The sequence below is a fragment of the Phalacrocorax carbo genome, chromosome 4 (assembly GCF_963921805.1).
Source record: "Phalacrocorax carbo chromosome 4, bPhaCar2.1, whole genome shotgun sequence".
Taxonomy (NCBI): Eukaryota; Metazoa; Chordata; class Aves; order Suliformes; family Phalacrocoracidae; genus Phalacrocorax; species Phalacrocorax carbo.
Window position 1 is genome coordinate 55,185,614 of NC_087516.1, and position 11,087 is coordinate 55,196,700.

Below are 11,087 nucleotides of genomic sequence, written 5' to 3' on the forward strand. Positions count from 1 at the left end.
TTACATCTACGTTCATAACACAACTAGTTACTTCAGTTAAATATGAGGACTGAAATAAAATGCAAACTTGGTGTATCTGTAAATCTTATGATCTCTCCACCCCCAACTTTTTTCAAAGGAAAGTAGATTATAGCTGAAATTTTCAGTTATTTAAGCTTGTCTTCTATCAGTTCTTAAAAGATTTGTATCCCTTTACCCTTGGAATGTAAAAAAACGTGTATTAAAGAGCTATTATGTGGAATGGCTGGTATTTCTGTAAGCTTAAGAAAAGTTTTATTAATAGATTACAGTAAAAATGTGTGAAAGTTAATTTTATGGAGGCAAGATGAGGGATATTCATGAAACTTCCCTTATTGGTAAAACTTATGCACAAATAAAGCACAATGAGTTTGTAAGTATTTCTATCTTCAACTAAATTTGTCTAGGAAGGAGTTAAGTTTTTCAGGAGGCAACACTATACATCAAAGTCTGACAAGACATTTCTTTGGCAGAGAAAAATTAACAGTTTGACATAGGAGAGCTGTAGCAATTACACCAGGGTGAGGCAGAAAAGGAAAAAAAATAATCAGGACATCCTTAAACATCCCTCTTCAGCCTTTCTTCATATAGCACAGAGTAGACAAAAAGGATTCAGCTGACAGCATTTATTCCTTTGAAGGTCAGCTTTAAAAGAAAGCACTACTGTAGCTACCTCAAAAGCTTGTGAAGCATTTTTAATGGAGGAGGGAACCCGAACTCTGGAAGAGGGCGGCATGAAGACACAAGCATGTGCTCACCCAGTGAGCCGTCCCCATGGAAATACGCCTCATGCTCCAAAGTGAAGCTGCCCTGTACCCAGGCCCAGGCCAGGTTGGTGCAGTTCTCGGGCTGCGGACCCCAGAGAGAGAGGAACATCTAAAGCTCCCTCACCATGACAGAGAAAGATGAGTTTACATGATGAGTCATCTCTCTCCCATACCTCTTCTGTTTGACAACAGAGTTCAGCCAGCCAGCACTGACTTCCCATGGCAAAATGCCTGATGTGAAGAAATGAAGCTGGCTTTGTTTAAGGCCATTTCATTTATTAGGTCACAAGGTGTGACAAATGCACTCAACCCTTTAACCAAACTAGCAGTGTTTTGGTACAGGCTCCAAAGGAGGTAAAGACCTGAGCCGTAGTCACACCAAGAACTCCTGTAATTTCAATCTGTTCTCTGCGAGCCCCCAAAGGAGCCGACTGGCACAGTGAGCATCGATGCACATGAGCTTGGAACAGCATGTGGCAGGTGGCTTTTCCAAGATTCATTTACCAAGGAACAAAGAAAGTTGTGGGTATGAGGAGTCTCATGCCTACAATTTCCATTGCATGCGACTCAACTAGAAGCCAACCACTTCATTCCATAAATATGACAGCCTAAGTGAGCCTTCGAGCTCTCCCTGCTAGGCAGTGTGGCTGCATGGCAGTGATCTCCCCACAGAGCTGGGATACCTCTCAAGGTTGCTCGTTGAGGCAGAGAGACCTTCCACCAACAGCAGATCTTTGGATAAGTCCAATCTGAACTGTCCCTGATTTGCAGCTGGACTGCTCACCAGGTGACTTCCCAGGAACACCTCTCACAGTTGGATATTCCTTACCTGGGACTAAGAGATCTTTCCTTGCTCAAGGCAGAGAGATCCCCTACTCACAACGGATCCTCATTAAGTGACTGATAGCATGCTGAATTAATACTAATGAAACATTACTAGTCAATGTAGCTATTAAATATTAATTACTATAAACTTTGTGTAGATAATTCATTAGACATAAACCATTGTCCAAGTCTGAGACTAAGATTGGACCTAGCTGCACCTAAGTTCCATCAGGGGTTTAGAAAGCAAGGGGGTCCACTCAACCTCATGACTCAACATTAGGGTCTTCCTTACCCTTTTCGTTTTTAGTGTCTGTGTGAACCATTCTAACTTGACTCTAACGCAATTCTCCTTTGAACATTTCTTCTATGCAGTAGTTAATCAAGTGAACCCTGCCATCAAACTTATTGAACCTTGATAAACCACTGTTAAACTTTGTTAAATTACATTGAATTTCCTGAACCCTGTCAAAATATTATTCTACCTCAATAAAATGTATTGCTGCTTCTCTCGAGTGAGGTGCATTCCACTCGTTCACAACACAAGATTCCCAAAGTAATCACGAACTCATGGGGCTGTCTGAAAATAGCTAACACAACAGGCACAAGCAGAGGAGAGACAGTTCCTCTGCAAGTACACACCATTTGAATTTGCTTATTTTTAACAAAAGAGGTCTTACAGCAACAGAAGAGTGAAAAGCACACAGTAACTGAGGACAGCTCTGCCAAGCGAAATCTGGACTTACTGATCCAACTACCACCAGGGTCAAAAGATAAGGTTCACATTTGAAACAAATCTGGTCCCCTTTATGAAGTGAGGTGGACTTGGAGGGGGGCAGCTGGTACTGTTTTGGAGAAGTGCTGCTAATCATCAGAAAGAGTGGCTTCTTCTAATCCTAAATAATTTTTTGTTTCTATAATTCCATTTTTTTAAGGCACAGTCTGCTAAACTGCAAGACTTATTTACATACTGTAACTGTATGGTTTGCATTGCCCTAGGTGGAAGAAATTAAGTTGTTAATAACCAGATTTCCAGTACTCAGCAACCAAACAATCCAACAGAAGGGGAGATGCAAACTAAGCTGTAAACAGGATTGGTAGAGAGCATAGTTTAAAAAAAGCTAAAGCAAAGATCAGTATCTCCACCTTCTTCTGTTCAGTGGTAGTTCTGGCGTGTCTGCCACCAGACTGAATCGGAAGGGGAGGCTCAATCTGAGACAGGTTTGTTTGTGGGAACCTACTATGGAGGTTGATGCCAATGGAACTGCCTTCTCGCAGTGCATCGCTATGCTGGAAATTCCATTGCCATGAGAATATATCTAAGACCAATAATATAAATTTGTTCAGAAAGGGACTCAAATGAATGGAGACATGTCAATCAGTATCTATTAAACATGATGGTCTAGGTGCGGGGGTTTTTGCCAAAAGTTGACAAGGTGTCCCAGAGGAAAGATCACACTGCAGATCTTTTACTTCTTAAGCTGTTTTCTATTCATCTGTCATTAGCCACTGTTGGAAACAGTGCACAAGAGTAAGTCAATATTTTAACCAAGTGAGTAGATAGGAGGATACCTTTGCTGTCAGCCCCAAGTTTAAAATAACCATGGTTAAGAATACCGTATGTGCCAAAGGCAGGCAAACAGCAGAGCTCCTGGCTCCCAAGTGAGCCAGAAAGCAATTTTCTGCATGGACTGCTCTAAGTAATAAGAGTATATTTTTTGTAGCTCTACCTGCAATAAGAAACCCCTGTGTTTGGGGGCTATTTTGTTTTTTAAACTGTCTCCCAAAGACTAAACAGGCCCTGGATTTCACCACATGGAAAAAAACCAAAGTGTATTCCCTTTTTAGTGACATTTTAGTCTACGGAACATGAGTTTAATGAGAAAAAATTCTTGTCAGCCCAGTCTAGTGTTATAGTTACACACAGTTTTTTCCTACTTATACTATTACTATGGGTTGTAGATAACAGAAACATATGTACAAAAATATCACGTTTTTGTCCACCTGAACTGAAGAGAGAGCAACAGTCAAACTGAGCACTGAAAACCAATATCAACACTTTCAAAAACATCTACCGTGGTTTAAAAGTTACCCTTCTAATCAGGAGAGCTACCGAAAACTGCTGTAATTATGGCATTTCCTGCTTCTTTGGACTGTGGCAAGGCACAAGAATATTTTCTTTAATAGTTATTGTACTCTTGCACATCTCATGCCACTAGATGAAAAAAAATCTCTCCAAAGGGCTCAGTGCAAAAGCCACCTGGTGCCACATCCCCCTGCAGCTGAAGTCTATTGATTCTTCCAAATGTGGTGTTGGAGTCCCTCGCATTGGGGCAGATGTGTATGTGAAAATACAGTGAAGGTATTATGTGATCCTAAACACATGTCAGGTAAACACAACACCAACTGTTGGGAAGAGGCAGGCGCTGTTGGTTTCTACCTTTCTTTGCCCGTGATTTTTAGCACACTTCCTTTTGGGACATGCTGCCTACTGCCGTAGTGCAGAACATCTACCTCCACAAGCTTACCGCCTGAAGTTTCCCATGTTAATATTTTATTACTGCTTGTGGGCAGATGATAGCTGGAGGCCAGCACCTGGAAAGTGTGCTCTTGCAAGTATTTGAATTAGTATCCAATCATTTCAGCCAGGAAGGAGGTGGGAACAGGCCCAGCTGTTAAGTCTTTCCAGAGCATATCTGGAAATGATATGCACACCTGGTGAAGCTCTCAAACACTCCACTGTGTGTGAGCCACAGCCTGCTGCAGGGAAATACACAGCCACATTCCCCCAGCAGCTCAGCTCTGCTTTGTGCATGGAAGGGAAAGTGCCCCAAAACCACAGGCGGTACTGGAGTCAGAGGGAGTTTGCCACCCAGCTGGACTGGAGCCGTTCTAACCTGTGCCCCTGGCATACCATCTCCCTGAGGGAGCACATCATCCTGCTAGATCTTCCTAATATCTGCCAGTTTTGTGCCACTGAGGAGTTCCTTTATCCAGAGCAAAATTCTTAACCCGCACACTCCTGTCCCTGCCCCTTTTTATAGCCTCTGCAGCAAGGTCTAGATCACAATAGACCGTCCCCATGTTGCTTAATGACACAAAAGGAACTTTGCTGAAAGGAAAAAAAACCCAACAGGCTAAGTTTTTTAGGCTGTCAACGACTATTTTCTGCATGGGTAAAACTGTTGTAAGTACAGAAGAGACCAAATGAACTTGAAGCCACAGGGCTGAAATTACTGGAAAACGAGAACTCAGTTGTCAGTGTTCACTGGTATTTGCAAAAAAAAAAAATCAAGTCTCACTAAATGACCAAAACAAAAGGTTTAAGTAGCAGCTTATCTGAGTTGTTTCCCCTTCTACAAAAATCTCAAATTTAATGGAATTCTCCAACTGTAAAATATCACAAAGAGAGAAGACAGGTAGGGAAGCCCATGGATCGCATTTTCTACCCCAGCACTCCCCACACAGACATGGAGACCTGGGTGGACTTAGGCAAACTATGAGGAAGTCACAGAAACTTGCTTTTCTCTGCCTTTCCTACTTTCATGTCACCCAAGAGCCATCTGCTAACACCTGAGGAGCACACTGGACTAATGCTGGGGCAGGCTCGGTACAGAGAGCAAAAGCCTTTTATTTTCTGGTTGAGTACTGATGTTCACACAGGGACTTTGCTGCACAGAACTGCAGGCTCATTTCCCCTCTCCCCTTTAGTCTTCTACAATTAGAAGGCCTTTACAGTCAATCGTCTCAAGCTCAAGGGAGAGCTCACACTACAACCTGGGAAAATATGAACTGCCCTGTCCAAATCCGTTTCACAAACTGACCCCTGTCTGCTTTAGTAAGGGAGCAGCGTGGGGCGAATCAGAAAAAGCTGAAGCATTGCATTAATGTAAGCAACTTATAAAACTTACACACTCACAGAACAGCTGATGCATCAAAAGGATTTGATGCTGATTGAGGATGAGTTGTAAAACTTGTTCAGTCTCTATCGTGTCTGATTTCAGGTTCAACATCTGCCCAAGGCCCAGGGAACTGCTTTGGCTCAGCTGCCTTCAATTTGTCCTCATCACCATTATTAATACTTGCTTCCTTGCTGGAATTAATGTTGGGATGATACTTGCTTGCTGAATACTCTGGCACAAAAACTACAGTATGAGTCATCCATCCCCTGACGCCATTACAAGGTATGGAACAGCTCACACGCACACTATGCCTCTGAGATGTTTTGAAACTTTTCATCCAGTAAAGGACTTTTTATTGCTTACAGCCCAGCAGCTGTATTTTAACTAAGCAAAAGGCTACCCGGGAAAAGCCCAGTGCTTGAGCCACTCTGGTTGGCACGAACACGCTCTACACACAGGTCCCCTTGTGCAGGACAGCACTGTGCCACTGCCCATCTCACGCAAACAGCTCTTCTGCTACTTTAGCCCAGTTATGCCAATCGTAAAAGCACAGCCTACACTAGCCTCTGAAATACGCAGAGCGAGGCGTAAAATATTTCCCCAAAAGGTTAATGTTCTGAGGTATTTAGGCTCAGACCTATAGAAAGGAGGAATTACAATGCTTAGGACAAAACCTACAGGTTTTAATAGCATTTTGGGCTGATCTTAGATCCAGCAGGAGCCATTCCACTGCCCCAGCAGCTCAGTCACTGCTGACTAAGATTCACTGTCCTTTGGCACACGCCTGGGAGCCTCTAATCTTCCCCTATCTGCTGCTGGCCACCCTCTGCCAAGAAGATATCCACAGGCACAAATGAAAGGCTGTCATAACTATGTGCATTCTCCATTTTAATGTCACAGCTCAGTTTTGGAAAAAACCTAAATAGAAGCACCAGGCAGCTAGGAATCTCTTCTTTCTTCCTTTCCAAGCGAGCCAAGCCCAGCTGCAGCCAGCCCAGCCGGCATGCTGTTCCAGAGCAGTACAAATGTTTTACTGCTCTGGTGTTGCCAATACAATTATCATTGAGCACAGCTCAACAACACTGGGGAAATCCTTAGAAACTGTTATAAAACAGGCAAAAATAAAGCCTCTCAAAACTGACAACATGACCAAGAAACCATGTTTTTTAAGCCAGAAGTATACTCAAGCATAGTTAAGTCTCTGTACAAGCCTCCTTACAAACTCTAGGCCCAGCAACTGCAAGGCACAGCAGCCAGGAACAGGACAGCCAGCAAGCGACCTCACTGCAAACAGCTCCCACAGCCCAAGTGTTTTATTCCCTTCCTGACAGATGCCAATTCTGCTGCAAATTCCAGTGACTGCTTCGTTTAGGGGGCAGGAGGCAGACCTAAGCTATTGCTGAAACTCACCAATATTATAATGAAGGTACACACACCTCGGCATTTCAGAAAATCCAAGTCTCAAACCTAGAGAAACTATGAAAAAAGAGATGAGTAGGACTGAGTTGCCTCAAGGTATTTTTACTAGAGGTGACCCTACACCATACACTTCAGGGCAATTAAGACACAGCCTTAGGAGCATAAACGAAGGTTGTTGGGGTTGTGCTCAGAATTAATCACGTTCTGGCAGAACACCTACAATGTCGCATGAATACTCATCCTGGATTGTATCACAATATTGAAAACCACAGAAGTGACAGGGTTAGTGCAAATAACATTAGGTGCAACAGAACTGGGAGCGTTTTTACACGGTAATGCAAGTATAGTCAGAGGAGATTACCTCCTCAGAGGGTAGAACTGAAACCCTCACCTGTCAGTCCTGGAGGTGACTGACTATCTGACAGTACCCGTAGCAAAAGCTTACAAAATACAACCAGCTTCCAGCTTCTGAGAGAAGTGTCTTGACCAGGGTGGCCCCTCAGCAAGAGCCACCACGGGGAGAGACTGACTGCGCACATCGCTGCACAACCGCAGAGGTCTGAGCAGCACAGCCTCTACAAGGAAACAATGGCCAAAGAAGCATCAAAACTGTTAGAAAGTAAATTCTTCATTTTTCATTTCACACAAATATGAAAGAACCATCTGACCTGTATCCAAACAGGCAGTTTGCTTTTATTTTTTTTTTTTTGCAATACATTCCCAAAACAGTGCACTGCTGATGCAGCTCATGGCTACTCTGCACCACTATTGCAAACCCCCAAATCATTAGTAAATCCCCAGTTTAATGAAGGCAAAATAGGTCATATGGATTTCCCTCAAAGTCACATTCACAAACTTCAGAGAACATGAATTTGGGGCTACCTTTGCAACAAAGGAATACCAGGTCCTTGCAACAAAGGGAATTGACCGTAACATTATACTAGTTTTCAGCCAAACCTGTTGGTGGTTAAATCTCACCTTCAATTTTTATTTCTCCTCAAAATACCTTTTAACAACCTTCATGGCCTGAGAAAAATCAAGTCTCAGTTCTGCTCTTTATCCCCACCTCACCCCCATCCCCCAGTTTGTGCACACAGGGAAGACACCTCTGCTGATGAATTAAGAGAGACTTAAGAGACCCTTTAAGCTTTTTATTTTTTACCCGACAGATCTGCAATGCACCTGTCCCCAGACGGCAGCCCGCAGATATTTCTCTCTTGCCTTTAGGGAATGAACTCAAGGATGAACTTTCCAGGACCAGGGATACTCTGAAGCAGCATCTCCAGCTCTGGAGGTCAGCAGTCACCATTTCCTCATCAGGCAGAAACACTCCCATTTCAAAGGCATGAGATGAATGGAGGCCATGTAGCAAAACCAGTTTACAGCAGAGTCAAACATCTACTCTTGTATCAAAAAAATATTCAGTATTGTGTACAGCTGTGCAACAATATACCTAGAGCTCCCTTCTGGCCTTAAAGCCCTTAATGGATAGCATAAACAGACTAAACCCCTCCTATAAGTTTGAGGCACCATCTCCAGCTGTTTAACATCAATGGTGTGGCACAACTGGAACACAGGAGCTCCTCTGAGATGACCTGCAATACTCTGCTAGCTGGTACCACTACACAAACATTTAGACTACTCTTTCCTACTGGGGAAACTACAGTAAACAAGGGAAAAGCAGCCAGCAGTATTTTTGCAATCACATTATGCAGGTTTTGTTTAGAACAAGGCTGATCTGTGGGTGAGCTGCAGAAGCCCTAGCTGCACACACTCCAAATGAGAGTGAACACACATTTCAAAGCGGTACCTACTCATTTACCTTTGATTTGCATTTCTCTACACCCCATACAGAGTCAAGAAGCTGAGACATTCAGTTCCTCAGAAGCTTTATTTTCATTCAAGCTACAGAAATAAAGTAGTACCTTCCCATTTCCCATTATACTTGCTGCATATTTGTACGGCTCAGGGTGAGATGCACTAGGATAACTACCCTGTACATACGGAGGAAGATAAGGCTCAAAAACTAATTTTTACTTCAGAGGATGCCAGACCTTACCTATAAGGCTGGCTCCAATTATTTGATAACATTAATAGGCACAACATAAGGAAAGCAAATTCATCTAAACTACTTACTGTAAGCAAAATCCAATAATTCATTACAGAGAGTCATCTAAAGAAACCTTTTAGAAATAACAGTTTTCTACTTTTAAAAATAGAAAAAATAGATGAGTCATTTTTTCTTTATATGATATTCACACACATGCTTTCAAGTATCATTTTCACTATTATCATACTTACATGACCAGAGATAAAAAAGTAAAAATACCATATGCAGATTATTATGCCAAAGTAGTCACAGAGTCTTTATCTGGGTTTAGCAACACCTAGAATCCTCCATGGTATCGTAGTGACTAGATTCAGTGTAATTCTTCCCTTTATTAAACATGTTTTAATAAGGCTTGAAAAGTATCAGGATTAGAAAAGTAGAGATGGGAAAAATACAGGCAGTCATAAACCCCACAAATTCAAAGCTAAGCTTGTCACAGGCTCAGTACTAGCAGGGAATTAAAAAAGATCCAAGTTATGGTATCGGTTTGCCTGCTAACCGAACAACAGACTGACTTCAGCTAGGATGTTTTTATATTTAAGGCATCACACAAAACAAGTTAATGCTAGGAAGCATAACAATCATCATGTGCTCAGCCACAATTCACATTTAGCTCTGGACATCAGAACCTGCTTTATTTCGGAATAAGAAGGCTAGCAGAGCATCCCATAGTCTTTTGGAGAAGTGCCAGCCAGCCACCAGGCAGGAGCAGAAGTGACCATGGTTTTAATCACAGGGGAAGGAATTCAAGTGCTTATTAAAGGCTTTGCTGCAGTGCCAGCGCTGGACACCTGAAAAAAGTTATGGTGGGATACTAAAACTCTAAGAGCTAAAAGACAGAAAGTCTGTTCAAGCAGCTACAGTGGCAAGTGTCCTGCAGAGAGATCAAAATGGAAAGCCTTCAAGATTTAACAGCTTCTGGAGCTTTGAAATGATAATGAGAGGTCCAGCAGGTGCATTCAATAGCCAGGACTGGGACTGGTTCTACACTGCTTGCTAATACGCTCTGCACTCCTGCTCTCCAAGTCTAGTTTGACTAGGAAGGTACGAAATGTCTCAACATGAAATAGGTATAAACTATTTCCTTACTGGTGATGTTGTTTTCATGTGTCTGCTTCTTGCCTAATATGAAAAGGCACAAATTTTCCATTTAAAAAAGTTAAGACCTAACTAAAACCTACTCACAAAAAAGCCTTGCCAGAAATCATTGACTGTTCTTAAGAGGGCAAAGGCATCTAGAAGTTGAGTGCTAGGCAGGCTGAAAGCTCTATGGGTTTAACTCTTAAGCTCAACTATTTGGTTTAATATGTAAGTGCAGGATATTATTAAAATCTATTTTAAAAACCATCAGGCCCAGACTCAAAAGTAAAGCTTCTTGGAAACATGGGAGGTCACCTATATCAAGAGATCATGTCACTTTGCTAGGCTGAAATGCAATGCTTTTTTGCTTTTAGTAAGGGTCCCATGGAGCCCAAGTATTTCTGTAGGCAGGATGGAAGTTCTGAGCTCAGCCCAAGCTTTGCTAAAAGCTACTGTTCCAAGGAACATCACAAATTAAGTTTCCTGAGCTAGAGAGGCAGCCTGAAACACAAGGCGACAGTGCAGCAGGACAAGCAGAAAGTGACAATGAAAAGCATTGCACAGCCCAAGACTTACAGTACACCCAGAAGCTGTTAATTCACAAACATTCCTCACATTCTACCCCTTCTTCCCAGGCTGTATTTCAGCACATTCTCACACCTCTTTCAACACAGCAAGTTTCTGCTTTCACTCCTTGCTCTGCTGGTTTTACCATATAAACCCACTTCTGAATAAATGCTTCAGATATTCTTTAGCTTTCTCAGGCTTACTAAAAACCACACAATGACAATGGCTACCCATTTAGCTGGACATTTAATGACACCAAGTATTTTGTACAAAACTAGATACCTATATTCAAACATCTACTGCTTTTTCCTTTTATGAGCCTGTGGCTGTTTTATTAAAACACGGAATTGAAAGCTCTCAGCTTTCTCCCACAGTATAAGAATACAAACTATACCACTATCA